Source organism: Schistocerca serialis, chromosome 11 (genome assembly GCF_023864345.2).
Source record: "Schistocerca serialis cubense isolate TAMUIC-IGC-003099 chromosome 11, iqSchSeri2.2, whole genome shotgun sequence".
Lineage (NCBI taxonomy): Eukaryota > Metazoa > Arthropoda > Insecta > Orthoptera > Acrididae > Schistocerca > Schistocerca serialis.
Window position 1 is genome coordinate 106,859,731 of NC_064648.1, and position 13,707 is coordinate 106,873,437.

The 13,707-nt window shown below is 40.4% G+C and overlaps 1 protein-coding gene across 1 annotated transcript in view; it reads left to right on the forward strand.

Moving 5' to 3' along the window:
* The first annotated feature begins 794 nt into the window (after nt 1-794).
* LOC126426781 (ankyrin repeat and KH domain-containing protein 1-like) overlaps nt 795-13,707 on the forward strand; it is a 116,697-nt gene continuing 103,784 nt past the window's right edge. The window contains exon 1 of the mRNA XM_050088776.1: nt 795-874. The gene's annotated coding sequence lies outside the window, so the exon portion shown is untranslated. The remainder of the gene's footprint in view (nt 875-13,707) is intronic.

Below are 13,707 nucleotides of genomic sequence, written 5' to 3' on the forward strand. Positions count from 1 at the left end.
GTCAAACAGCTTCCTCGTGTGGTTCCCCCCTCAATCACAAAATTATCGACAGTTTCGTACACTTTCAGGTGCGATCCCCTTCTCGTCCAACAGGAAGGATATAGAAAAGGCCAAGGACCGTTAGGAAGAGCGAGTGAAAATAAGCAGTCAAGATCTTCTCAATTTTGTAGCTCCACAAATCTAGTCATCAATTGTAGGGCGCATCGCTGGAACGAGACCACTGTCATGGCTGGACGCAGTGCTGACAGCATGTGAGAGGCGCCTCCAGAGGGCGAATAATGGTCTGTCCGGGGTGCGTATCTCGGACAAGGAGAGGGAAAGGCGACTGAAATGAACACCTCGTGGTGGGCAAGTACGTCGCTGTGAGAATGCAGTGGGCTGAGGCTGGGAATGAACTGCGTCTGATGTGGCCCACGTGGCTTTCTGCTAGTCAGAGGCTCCAGCCACTCTGTTCCACGATCGCTCATCTCAGTCTCTGCAGTTTCGGTGTTCGTGCGATGATTGAAAGGAGGGACCGCATTTCGCGCTGAAACATTTTAGAAATACCGAATGCATCACTTTGCATTACGATGTCAGTATGGCCACTGGATGACACAATACGCGACTTGAATTCACTTACTGGGTTTGCGTAAGAGCAAGATTTCTTAGTGCTTCGACTAAGATGAGACGGGAAAAATACTTCGAATGTCAGACCTATGCAAGGGTTATCGTTGTCGGTGCGGAGGGGGGAGGGGGGAAGGAGTGGGGGGAGGGAGGGTGTCTCGAGGAAAACTGCGGACAGAGTGGGTGGGAGGCGGCAGACCAGTCCATGACAAGAGGCGTGTCTCGCTGCCGACCACCACTGCACTGGCTGCCGCGGCGCCCGACGTGTCTGGTGAGTCTCCACGTACTCCTTCCATCAACGTGAAGTATATACTGTGCGTGTATCTTCCGTCAATCTCCTGTTCTCAGTGTTGTCCACACTTAAAAGCGGCGGGTATGAAAACGGGGAAAAAGTAAAGTGAGACCGAGCTGTTTTTCTCTTTTCCTAACTATTTTCCTCTGCCTGTAGCGTGACAGCTCTTATTATGAACTCCTGCATTGTCTCCTGTCAGCTATGATCTTTGGTAAATACTGATTCTTACAGCACAATGGAAATAATGGTGCTACTAGCAGTAGTTATTATTGTCCCGAGTTGCATGGTTTTGAAAGTGGTTTCAGAACGAATGTTGCTTTTGATGTATACTTGTCGGATCTAAATGACAACTGAAGCAGGTGAGGTATCCGCAATGAAGTGGGACAAGCATGTAACGGCAGTTGTGGGGAAGGCGGATAGTCGTCTTCGGTTCATTGGTAGAATTTTGGGAAGATGTGGTTCATCTGTAATCGAGACCGCTTATAAAACACTAATACGACCTATTCTTGAGTACTGTTCGAGCGTTTGGGATCCCTGTCAGGTCGGATTGAGGGAGGACATAGAAGCAATTCAGAGACGGGTTGCTATATTTGTTACCGGTGGGTTTGATCATCACGCGAGTGTTACGGAAATGCTTCAGGAACACGAGTAGGAGTCTCTAGAGGGAAGGAAGCGTTCTTTTCGTGAATCACTACTGAGGAAATTTAGAGAACCAGCATTTGAGGCTTACTGCAGTACAATTTTACTGCCGCCAACTTACATTTCGCGGAAAGACCACAAAGATAAGATAAGAGCGATTAGGACTCGTACAGAGGCATATAGGCAGTCATTTTTCCCTCGTTCTGTTTGGGAGTGAATCAGGGAGAGAAGATGCTAGTTGTGGTACGAGATACCCTCCACCACGCACCGTATGGGGGATTGCGGAGTATGTATGTAGATGTAGATGTAGAGGCTTTCACTCCGCACCAGAGTGTGCCTAAGATGAAACTTCCTGCCAGAACACTTTCCCGCGAAAGGCAAAGTTCCCGAGTTCGAGTCTTGGTCCGACACATAGTTTTGATCTGCCAGGACGTTTTAGGCGACAGTTGCTGGAACACTTCTACAGAGCGGTAATGTACGTAACATCTGTTTGCCAGCAGGAAGAAATTCAGATGCTCTGGGTTCATATATGTTTTCACTAATCTAAGTAACAACATGGAGGAAAGCTGGATGTTCAGTTTATGTGGAGGCTGATTCCAGAAGTTTACTCAACAACGTTGTGCACAACTGTAGCTGTTCGAAACGACGCCTATTTGGAACGCCTGCAGCCTTACGTGTGCAAGTACGTGACGTACACGATGCCACATATCCCAGTCACTAGATCGAATGGGGAGACCAATTTGCATGTCTCCTGCGCTCCCCTCATCGGACGCCTCTTAACGTTTTTTATCTCTTCTCATATCAACAACATCGTCTACATGACACGGTGTCTGTAGAAGTTCAGTTTCGTTGACACATGTTGCCGTAAAATTTACGGTCCGTCACTCAAGTTGGATGGTGTCACGTTATTTGATGTCACACTTTTGAGAACGTGTGTTTTGGTCCGGAAATTAAATAATTTGTGCAATACTTAATCAGTTTATTACTTCCCATTCGCTCAGCCACCAAGTCGGTACACACTCAAGTTTTATATCAAAGTCTGCACCATTGCTGTAGTTCACTCTATTTCTCAGACGAAATAACTCTTTTATTTCGTACACATTCTCTCTTAGTGTAACGTATACCCGTGTTCTGTAATAACTATTGGTTCCTTCTCGTACTTCCCTTGTCTTCTTGATAATCTTATATCGTTTCCGTCGATACACAGGTGAAATTTGAATTGTTGGACCTTTTCTCTTTCCTTCTGTCTTCTTACCCCTCTGTCAATAATTTCGAAACGAATAATGGTCTCTCCACACATTTTTGTATTTTAATGCGACAGTGCTGCTGTGTTACTTTGCTGGCTACTTTACCTTTTCCTTAGTCCCTGGGTGCTCAAACTACTTCCACTGCCTGCGTGCTATAGTTCTTTTCCTCCGACTATTACTAAACTCTTCTGAGTAAGATCATTACTTTCCCTACTAATAAAACAAGACTCTCCTTCGGCCCACCTTTACATAACCACATCCCTGGTTCAGCTAACTCGCTTTCGTCTTTAAAAAATTTGCACATTTTAGAATTCTTATATAGGACTAAAGTATTCTCTTTGACGCACGAAGCAATAGGAATTTTATACACACTGCGTTTAATTTAGTTTAAGATCTGAAATGCATACTTCTGTTGGCAGCAGGTAATTATTGCTTGTCTGAGACCTCACTTTAAAGTCGCTGGAAGGCGACATAGTTTTATGAGGATTAACAACAAGAGTGTGCCTTTTACCGATGTCTTTATGGGACCTCGCACGCCATTTTCCCCCATTCCGAGGTCAGTTTCATTCCGGCGACACCCTACGATTTCTGTTATGTAGGTCAGACTCCACCAATGGAGAAAGGATGCCATTTAATACTACATCTAATTGATTTCTCTGTAGAACTTTGTGGCCTTCACAGTCAAGGACTTTGTCAGCTTCACAATATATACAGCGAGATCTTTAATTCTGCTTACCTCGACAATCGTTCAGTTTCTGAGATTCAGTAGTGTTTTCTCTATACAGAAATTTTTGCGAAAGGCAAACTGAGCGGCTGTTAAGAAGTTGTGGTCAGTCACACAAATCAATATTGTATCCGAGCCACACTCTCATAGAGTTTTGAAAAGAATTGAAGGACTCTAATAGGTCTGTAACTAATTTCGATTATCTGCATTTTTCAAAATGGTTCAAATGGCTCTGGGGACTTAACATCTGAGGTCATCAGTCCCCTAGAACTTAGAACTACTTATACCTAACTAACCTAAGGACATCACACACATCCATGCCCGAGGCAGGATTCGAACCTGCGACCGTAGTGGTCACGGGGTTCCAGACTGAAGCGCCTAGAACCGCATGGCCACACCGGCCAGCATCTGCATTTTTGCAGATCTCTGTTTCCACACTTCATTGAAGTCTGTCAAGAAGTATGGCCCCAACCATTAAATGATTAGATACGGACTTAATAACTCAGGACCAGATTAAAATAGAAATAAATCTATTACGCCTGTACTGGGTTTGTTCCCACTTTGAAGAAGTAACCATAATCGCTACAGCAGAGATTGACACGGCACTGTGGCACTGATAAACGGTTTATCATAATTTTTTAGTTTCTTGCCTAATAAATTGTGCTTCGCTTTCTCCACACATTCCCCATCCACAAATTTAGTAGCAATTGCCTCTTAGCTCAGATACTGGGTATGATTTTGGTAACAGTAGTTATAGCTGTATGGCGTGCTACGTAGCGACTACGATAGGTCGACCATTATCTGTAGAAGGCAAGGAAGGACTGAAAAGTGTACCTCTGAATGTTGATAAACTGAGGAACGAATGAGGTAATAAGCCCAGACGAATATGTTACACTGTGTCCAGAATACTCGTGATCACTGTGCCATGCATGTATTGTCCAGGTATGTAAGATTACTTTAGCATTTGTGTGTAATTGTTGTAGTAGTAATGCTAGTAGCAGTAGTAGTAGTTTTTTTTATTAGTAGATCACTTTTTACAGGCATATCGGACACGTCTTGGTATTACAATTTAAGAACTACAAGTGAACGAAATTCACTGATAGAGACATTAGAGGCTTATAGACATAGAATGGAAAAAGTGTGACAAGTAGTTAGCCGTGGCCTCATAGTAGGAACAAACCTAGCATTTACCTAAAATGATTTACGGATACCACGAAAATCTAAATTAGGGTGGGAGGATGAAGAGCGGACCATCCACCCTCCCGAATATCAGGCCAGTCGGTTAAAGAAGGTGCTACCTCATTCGGTTTATCCCTTGCGTACAATACTTCAGGCAGCAGGGAACTCGGTTGGATGGGTAAGGAGTGGGTGGCCAAATGAAACAATCTAGCACACAATACGAATTCATCGAACAAAGTCGACATCTAGAAAAATTACAGAAGTCGGTCATTAAAGAATTATGCATATTACATGATCACAAAATTTAAAGATACTTATTACTCTGAGGTCATCTAGCAAGATTACTCATACTTCACAGAGCAACAGCAGAGGTTGCTTGGATCTTTACACCGAGACAGGCATTTAGTTAAATTCAAACACAATGAAATTTTTAGTCAAAAAACGAAGGAATCATTAAGTGAAATTAAATGTATATGAAAACAGGGGAACTACAACCATAATTCTTCCCAAGGGCATGCAGCATTATTGTATGGTTAAATGATGATGGCGTCCTCTTGGGTAAAATATTACGGAGGTAAAATAGTCCCCCATTTGGATCTCCAGATGGGGACAACTTATGAGGCCATCGTTATCAAGAGAATGAAAACTGCCGTTCTACGGATCGGAGCGTGGAGTGTCACATCCCTTAATTGGGCAGGTAGGTTAGAAAATTTAAAAAGGGAAATGGATAGGTTAAAGTTAGATATAGTGGGAATGAGTGAAGTTCGGTAACAGGAGGAACAAGCCTTCTGGTCAAGTGACTACAGGGTTATCAAAACAAAATCAAATAGGCGTAATGCAGGAGTAGATTTAATAATGACTAAAAAATTTGAAACACGGGTAAGTTACTACAAACATCATAGTGAACGCATTATTGTGGCAAAGATAGACACAAAGCCCACGCCTACCACAGTAGTATAAGTTTTTATGCCAACTAGCTCCGCAGAGGTTGAAGAGATTGATGAAATGTATGATGAGATAAAAGAAATTATTTAGATAGTGAAGGAAGACGAAACTTTGATAGTCATGGGTGATTGGAATTCGATGGTACGAAAAGGAAGAGAAGGAATAGTAGTAGGTGAATATGGAATGGTGGAAAGGAATGAAAGAGGAAGCCACCTGGTAGAATTTTGCACAGAGCATAACTTAATCATAGCTAACACTTGGTTCAAGAATCATGAAAGAAGGTCGTATACAAGGAAGAGGCGTGGAGATACTGGAAGGTCTCAGATAGATTATATAATGGTAAGACAGAGATTTACGAACGAGGTTTTAAATTGTAAGACATTTCCAGGGTCAGATGTGGACTCTGACCACAATCTATTGGCTATGAACTGTAGATTTAAACTGAAGGGACTGCAAAAAGGTGGGAATTTAAGGAGATGGGACCTGGGTAAACTGACAGAACCAGAGGTTGTAGAAAGTTTCAGGTAGAGCATTAGGGAACGACTGACATGAATAGGGGAACGAAATACAGTAGATGAAGAGTGGGTAGCTTTCAGAGATGAAATAGTAAAGGCAGCACAGGATCGAGTAGATAAAAAGACCAGGGCTAGAAGAAATCCTTGGGTAACAGAAGAAATATTGAATTTAACTGATGAAAGGAGAAAATGTAAAAATGCAGTAAGGAAGCAGGCAAAAAGGAATATAATGTCTCAAAAATGATATCGGCAAGAAGTGCAAAATGGCTAAGCAAGGGTACCTAGAGGAGAAATGTAAGGATGTAGAGACATATATCACTAGGAATAAGATAGATGATGCCTACAGGATAATTAAAGAGACCTTTGGAGAAAAGAGAACCAGTTGTATGAAAATCAAGACCTCAGATGGAAAGCCAGTTTGAAGCAAAGAACGGAAAGTAGAAAGGAGGAAGGACTATGTACATGGTCTATACAAGGGCGATCACTTGAGGACAATATTCAGGAAATGGAAGAGCATGTAGATGAAGATAATATGGGAGATATGATACTACGTGAAGAGTCTGAAAGAGCACTGAAAGATCTACGTCGAAACAAGGCCCCATGTGTAGACAACCTTCAAATAGAACTACTGATAACCTTGGGAGAGACAACCCTGACAAGGCTCTACCATCTGCTGAGCAAGATGTATGAGACAGGCGAAATACCCTCAGACTTCAAGAAGAATTCAATAATTCCAATCCCACAGAAATAAGTTGTTGACAGATGTGATAATTACCGACCTAACAGTTTAATAAGTCACGGCTGCAAAATTCTAACAAGAATTCTTTACAGACGAATGGAAACACAACTACTAGCCGACCTCGGGGAAAATAAGTTTGGATTCCTTCGATATGTTGGAAAACGTGAGGCAATACTAACCCTACAACTTATCTTAGAAGATAGATTAAGGAAAGGAAAGCTTATGACAATGTTGACTGGAATACTCTCTTTCAAATTCTGAAGGTGGAAGGGATAGAATAGCGAAAGGCTATTTACAATTTGTGCAGATACCCGATGGCAGCTATATGAATTGACAGGCATGAAAGGGAAGCAATGGTTCGGAAAGGAGTGAGACAGGGTTGTAGCCTATCCCCGATGTTATTCAATCTGTATAGTGAGCAAGCAGTAAGGGAAACAAAAGAAAAATTCGGAGTAGGAATTAAAATCCATGGACTAGAAATACAAATTTTGAGGATCGTCGATGTCATTGTAATTCTGTCAGAGGCAGCAAAGGGCCTGCTACTGGAGTCGAACGGAATGCACAGTGTCTTGAAAGGAGGATATAATATGAACAACAACAAAAGCAAAACGACGATAATGAAATGTAGTTGAATTAAATATGCTGATTCTGAGGGAATAAGATTAGGAAAAGAGCAAAATAACAGTTGATGGTCGAAGTAGAGAGCTCTCCATGCTACTCTATCCTGTGCAAGCTTCTTCTTCTCCCAGTACCTACTGCAATCTACATCCTTCTGAATCTGCTTAGTGTATTCATCTTTTGGTCTCCCTCTACAATTTTTTCCCTCCACGCTGCCCTCCAATAATTAATTGGTGATCCCTTGATGCCTCAGAACATGTCCTGCCAACCGGTCCTTTCTAGTCAAACTGTGCCACAAATTTCTCGTCTCCCCAGTTCTGTTCAATACCTCCTCATTAGTTATGTGGTCTACCCATCTACTCTTCAGCATTCTCCTCTAGCAACACATTTGAAAGCATCTATTCCCTTCTTGTCTAAACTATTTTTCGTCCATGTTTCACGTCCAGGCATGGCTACACTCCACACAAATACTTTCAGAAACGACTTCCTCACATTTAAATCTATACTCAATGTTAACAAATTTCTCTTCTGCAGAAACGCTTTGCTTGCCATCGCCAGTCTACTTTTTATATCCCCTCTACTTCGACTTGCATCAATTATTTTGTTCCCCAAATAGCAAAACTCCTTTACTACTTTAAATGTCTCATTTATTTATCTAATTCCCTCAGAATCACCCGATTTAATTCAATTACATTCCATTATCCTTGTTTTCCTTTCATTGATATCATACCCTCCTTTCACAACACTGCCCATTCAGTTCAACTCCTCTTCCAGGTCCTTTGCTGTCTCTGACTGAATTACAATGTCATTAGGAAGCCTTAAGTATTTATATCTTCGCCATGGATTTTAATTCCTACTCCGAATTTTTCTTTTGTTTCCTTTACTGCTTGCTCAGTGTTCTTACAACTGTCATCTGAGTTCTGTAAAATTGCATGTAGCCTTTCGCTATTCTAACCCTGCCACCATCAGAATTTGAAAGAGATTATCCCAGTCAACATTGGCAAAATCTTTCTTTAAGTCTACAGATCCTAGAAACGTATGTTAGCCTTTCCTTAATCTATCTTCTAAGATAAGTCGTAATGTCTGTATTGGCTCTTGTGTTCCAACATTTGTACAGAATCCAAACCTATTTTCCCAGAGGTCGCCTTCTACCTGTATTTCCATTCATTTGTAATGAATTAGTGTTAGCATATTGCAGCTGCGATTTATTAAACTGATACTTCGGTGATTTTCACACCTGTCAACACCTACTTTTTTTGGGATTACATTCTTCTTGAAGTCTGAGGGTATTTAGCCTGTCTCATACATCTTGCTCATCAGATGGTAAGAGTTTTGCCAGGGCTCGCTCACGCAAGGCTATCAGTAGTTCTAATGGTATGTTGTCTACTCGTGGAGCCTTGTTTCCACTTAGATCTTTATATGCTCTGCCAAAATCTTCACGCAGTGTCATATCCCCAATTTTTGAGAGGTTTGTATTCTTTTTTGCCAGCTTCATTTACTGTATTTTATATTTTCTCCTGTCATCAATCAAATTCAATATCTCTTCTGTCACCCAAGGATTTCTACTAGCCCTCGTCTTTTTATGTATCTGATCCTCTCCTGCCTTTACTATTTCGTCTCTGAAAGTTACCCATTCTTCTCCTACTATATTTCTTTCCCCCATTGTAATCAGTTGTTCCCCAGTGCGCTCTCGGAAACTCTCTGCAACTTCTCCCATCTCCTTGAATTCCTACCGTTTTGCCATTTCTTCAGTTTTAAGCTACAGTTCATAACCAATAGATTGTGGTCAGAGTCCACATCAGGCCATGGAAATGGCTGGCAATTTAAAACCTGTTTCTTAAATCTCTGTCTTCTGAAACCTTTCAGTATCTCCAGGCCTCTTCCAAGTATATAATCTTCTTTCATGATTCATAAAGCAAGTGTTAGCTACGATTAAGTTATGCTCTGTGCAAAATTCTACGTGGCGGTTTCCTGTTTCTTTCCTTACCCTCATTCCATGTTCACCTATTACTTTTCCTTATCTTCCTTTTTCTAATGTCGAATTCCAGTCTCCCATGACTATTGCATTTTCGTCTCCCTTCATTATCTGAATAAATTCTTTTATCTCATCATAGATTTCTTCAATCACTTCGTCGTCTGGGGAGCTAGTTGGCATATAAACTTGTACTACTGTGGTAGGCGTGGGCTTCGTGTATATCGTGGCTACAATAATGTGTTCACTAAGCTGTTAAAAGTAGCTTACCGCGCTCCTATTTTTTGTTCATCAATAAACCTACTCCTGCACTACCCACAATTGTTTTTTGTTTATAATCCGGTATTCACCTCACCAGAAGTCTAGTTCCTCCTGCCACCGAACTTCATTAATTCCCACTGTGTATAGCTTTAAGCTATCCATTTCCCTTTTTTAATTTTCTAACCCACCTGCCCGATTAAGGGATCTGACATTCCACGCTCCGATCCGTAGAACGCCAGTTTTCTTTCTCCCGATAACAACGTCCTCTTTAGTAGTCCCCGCCAAGAGATCCGAATGGGGGACTATTTTGCCTCTGGAATATTTTACCCAAGAGAACGTCATAATCATTTAACCATATAGTAAAGCTGCATGCCCTCTGGAAAAAATTCCGCTGGAGTTTCCCATTTCCCTTTGCTTTCAGCCATTCGCAGTACCAGCACAGCAAGGCCGTTTTGGATAGTGCTACAAGGCCAGGTCAGTCAATCATATAGACTCTCGCAACAACTCAAAAGGCTGCTGCCCCTCTTCAGGAACCTCACGTTTGGCTGGCCTTTCCACAGATACCCCTCCATTAGGGTTGCACCTATGGTACCACTATCTGTATCACTGAGGCATGCAAGCCTCCACACCAACGATAAGGTCCATGGTTCATGGTGGGGGGCGGGTGAGGGGGTCTGTAATCATACTACTTCGAAATACAGCAATGATTCACTTAAATCTTGTATTTATTCATGTAACTCATTAATCCGTCTTTTGTAAGAGTTTATATTATTTTCTAGAATGGTTACAACAGAGAAATGGGCCACTAATTTTCTACATACATATACATTCTGCTTACCTCTCTTTAGTAGGGGTACACCTCTTACCAGTTTTAAACATTCTGGATATTTCCTGATGTGAAGAAATTCGTCTGTCATGTTTATTAAGGGAGATTGTATATTCTCTGAGCAGTGTTTCAGTATACACATTGTTACTTCGCCTAATCCTACTGACCTTTTATATTTTACTTATGCATAGTTTTACTAGCTTCTTGCTCTGATGATGTAGCAAGAAAATTGCACTTATTCCTTTTTGCAGCAGTTAGCAACGTTTTGTAAATCTTTTAGCAACTGCGTTAAAGATTTAATAATTCTGGTTCATTATGATTGTTTATAATGTAACCGAGGTACACAAGATTTGGAAGTACTTCTTAACAACTGCTGTTATCCATTGGTTTTTGTGAGACATTTTTTACTGATTTAGATGTTTTTCAAAAGGTCTTTTGAAACTCCAATTTAAGTGTTGAGAATTTAGACGATTTTACATTTACATTCGTTTCTCAATACACTTCATCCCAAGTTTGGTTTGTTAGTTCTTTTGGAAAATCTTGTATTATGATTTCCGATAATTGTGTTCCATAAACTTGCAATTTAGAGAATTCTCCATACCCGTTTTTACTGTTATTTGACAGAAACGCTCTGATAGACCAAGTTCTTGTACAGCTATGTCACACTTTTCCCTGTCCATACTTTTGGCCACATGATTAATCACTGATGGTGTTATTGTAGTAACCATTGCTGTATTATTGACCAACAGGGATATCCCAAAATTCTGAACGATATTTCTGAGGATGCTACTAGTTTCATTTATGATACCTGTGTGTATGTTTATGTCTTTACACAACAACATGTAGACTATTGTACTTGCAATTTTTGCAAGTACTTCTGCTAATTTATTGAGAAAAATGTCCACACTCTCTCCAGGAGATTGAGACAAACCCACGCTGATTAATTTCTTGGCGTTATGTGGTCCTGTCCATGCAATAGTCAATAGATCAGAGAGTTTTTCTTCACTTACCGTACTAAGGTCATTCTTGCTTCAAACTATGATCCTTTTCTGAAATATATACGTGACTCTCCGTCATTTGAAGTAGTCATTCAGTAAGAGTGTCCTTTCATGCACCGACAATACTGCATATTCGATTTTTGTGTCTCTTGACAAACGCTCAGTAATGCGCAGCTCAACGACTAAACTCAGCTTCAAATTTTTACATTTTATTTTGTATCTAATGCATGTTTATATGAATGATTGTTAAGTTTGTGATGTGTCCTGTATTGCTTTTATCAGTGGTCTCTTTTTCCTTACGACATGTAGAAGATGTGTTAGAATCTGTCTTAAGTGTCATTGATTGAAATTTTTTTAAATTGTTGCAGATAGTATTTAGGCAGGGAAACCTGTTGTATGGATTTATCCTAGCAAAGACCTATTTCTGCTGCCAGTGTCATGAGGTATTTCACAACGCATCTTACTGCCCGAGGTCCACCTGCTCTATGTTCATGAATCAGCTGTACCAATCTTCTCGTCCCAGTTCTGTTTAGGTGTAGGGCACGCCTAGCGAAGCCCAATCTATTGATAATGCTGGCAGCCACCAGAGGCAACATGTGCAAGGTCGTCTGATATCAGTGCTGTCTCTAAACCCACATTAATCTACTTCACAGCATCACTGAGCTGTAGCCATGGTCGTTAGTCCGAATACTGACTGCTTCAATGCTGCTCTCCACGCTTATATTTCCTGTGCAAAACTCTGCATCTCGGGATAACTTCTCTAACCTACATTTGTTTAGGTCTGCTTACAGTATTCAGTATTAGATTTACTTCCGAAACTCTTACCTCCCCCACTTTCCTATGTTATATATCATGATATGTCCTATCAACGGATTTCTTTTTTCATTCAAGTTGTGACGTAAATTTCTTTTTCTTGCAGTTTGATTCAGTAACTCATTATCTGTTATTCTATCTACCCATCTAACCTCCAACGTTCTCCGTTGCACCACATTTCAAAATCTACTATTATATTCTTGTCTGAACTATTTATCATCCACGTTTCACTTATACTCACGGCTGCACTCGTAGCAGATACCATTAACTAACACTTAAACTGATATCGGATCTTAATAGACTCCTCCTTTTTAGCAATTCCTTTCATGATGTTCCAATCTGCATTTTATATCGCATCTACATGGGGAATCAACAGTCCTTTTCCTGTCCGAATAACAAAGTTTTGCAACTATCCTTAGTGACTCATTTCCTAACTTAATTCTCTACTCGTCACTTCATCTAATTCGACGAAATTTCAGAATTATTGTCACACTTTTATTGATGTTCATTTTACAAACTCTTCTCAGGCCTATATCCATTATGTTCAACTGATCTTTCGAATCATTTGCTGTCTCTGACATGATTAATATTTCGTCTGATAGCCTTAAATTTTACATTTCTTCTACATTAGTTTTTTTTTCCTTTATCAATTTGTCCTTGGTTTCTTCACAGGACGATCAATGTGTAGATTTAATTACATACGCTGTAGGCTTCAAAGCTACGGTTTCATGTTCTTTGACACTTATAATTGCAGTCCAGTTTCTGTACAAGTTGTAGATAACGTTACATTTCCTTATGTATCCCTAATACAACTAGAAACTGTAAAGAGATAATTCCAAATCTACAACGCTTCGCCGCTCAAATGATACACGATACATTGCTTCTAGAAGAGGAGAAAATTCTTTTGCATACTCTACATAGAAATGTACTGACATTCTGTCAGGTCCAGTGGCTATTCCTCTGTAGAGTTATTTCAGTTATATCTCTGTCCAGTGGACATTTATTTGGAAACAAGGTTTACTATGTCAGCTGTTATACCTCGTTTCGACGCCATTGTAGTCCGTAGTGTCAGGACATATGGCTTTAGTACTTTAGCTGATTTAACAGAAGGAAAAAACTACTCAGGATTTTGTGTGAAGTCAGCATATAGATTTTAACTTTCAAATTCGTTGAATCATGCAGGTTATTGTCTTTTGTTTACAGGACTTGCAAAAAGTAGAATAGAATGGCTTCGTTAAATAATTTATTTTTCCAATTATTAAGTACTGTGCTGAGAATAAAAATCTTTATATTTCCTGACTTTCTAAAGAATTCGTGAATTTACGTATAAAAAAAT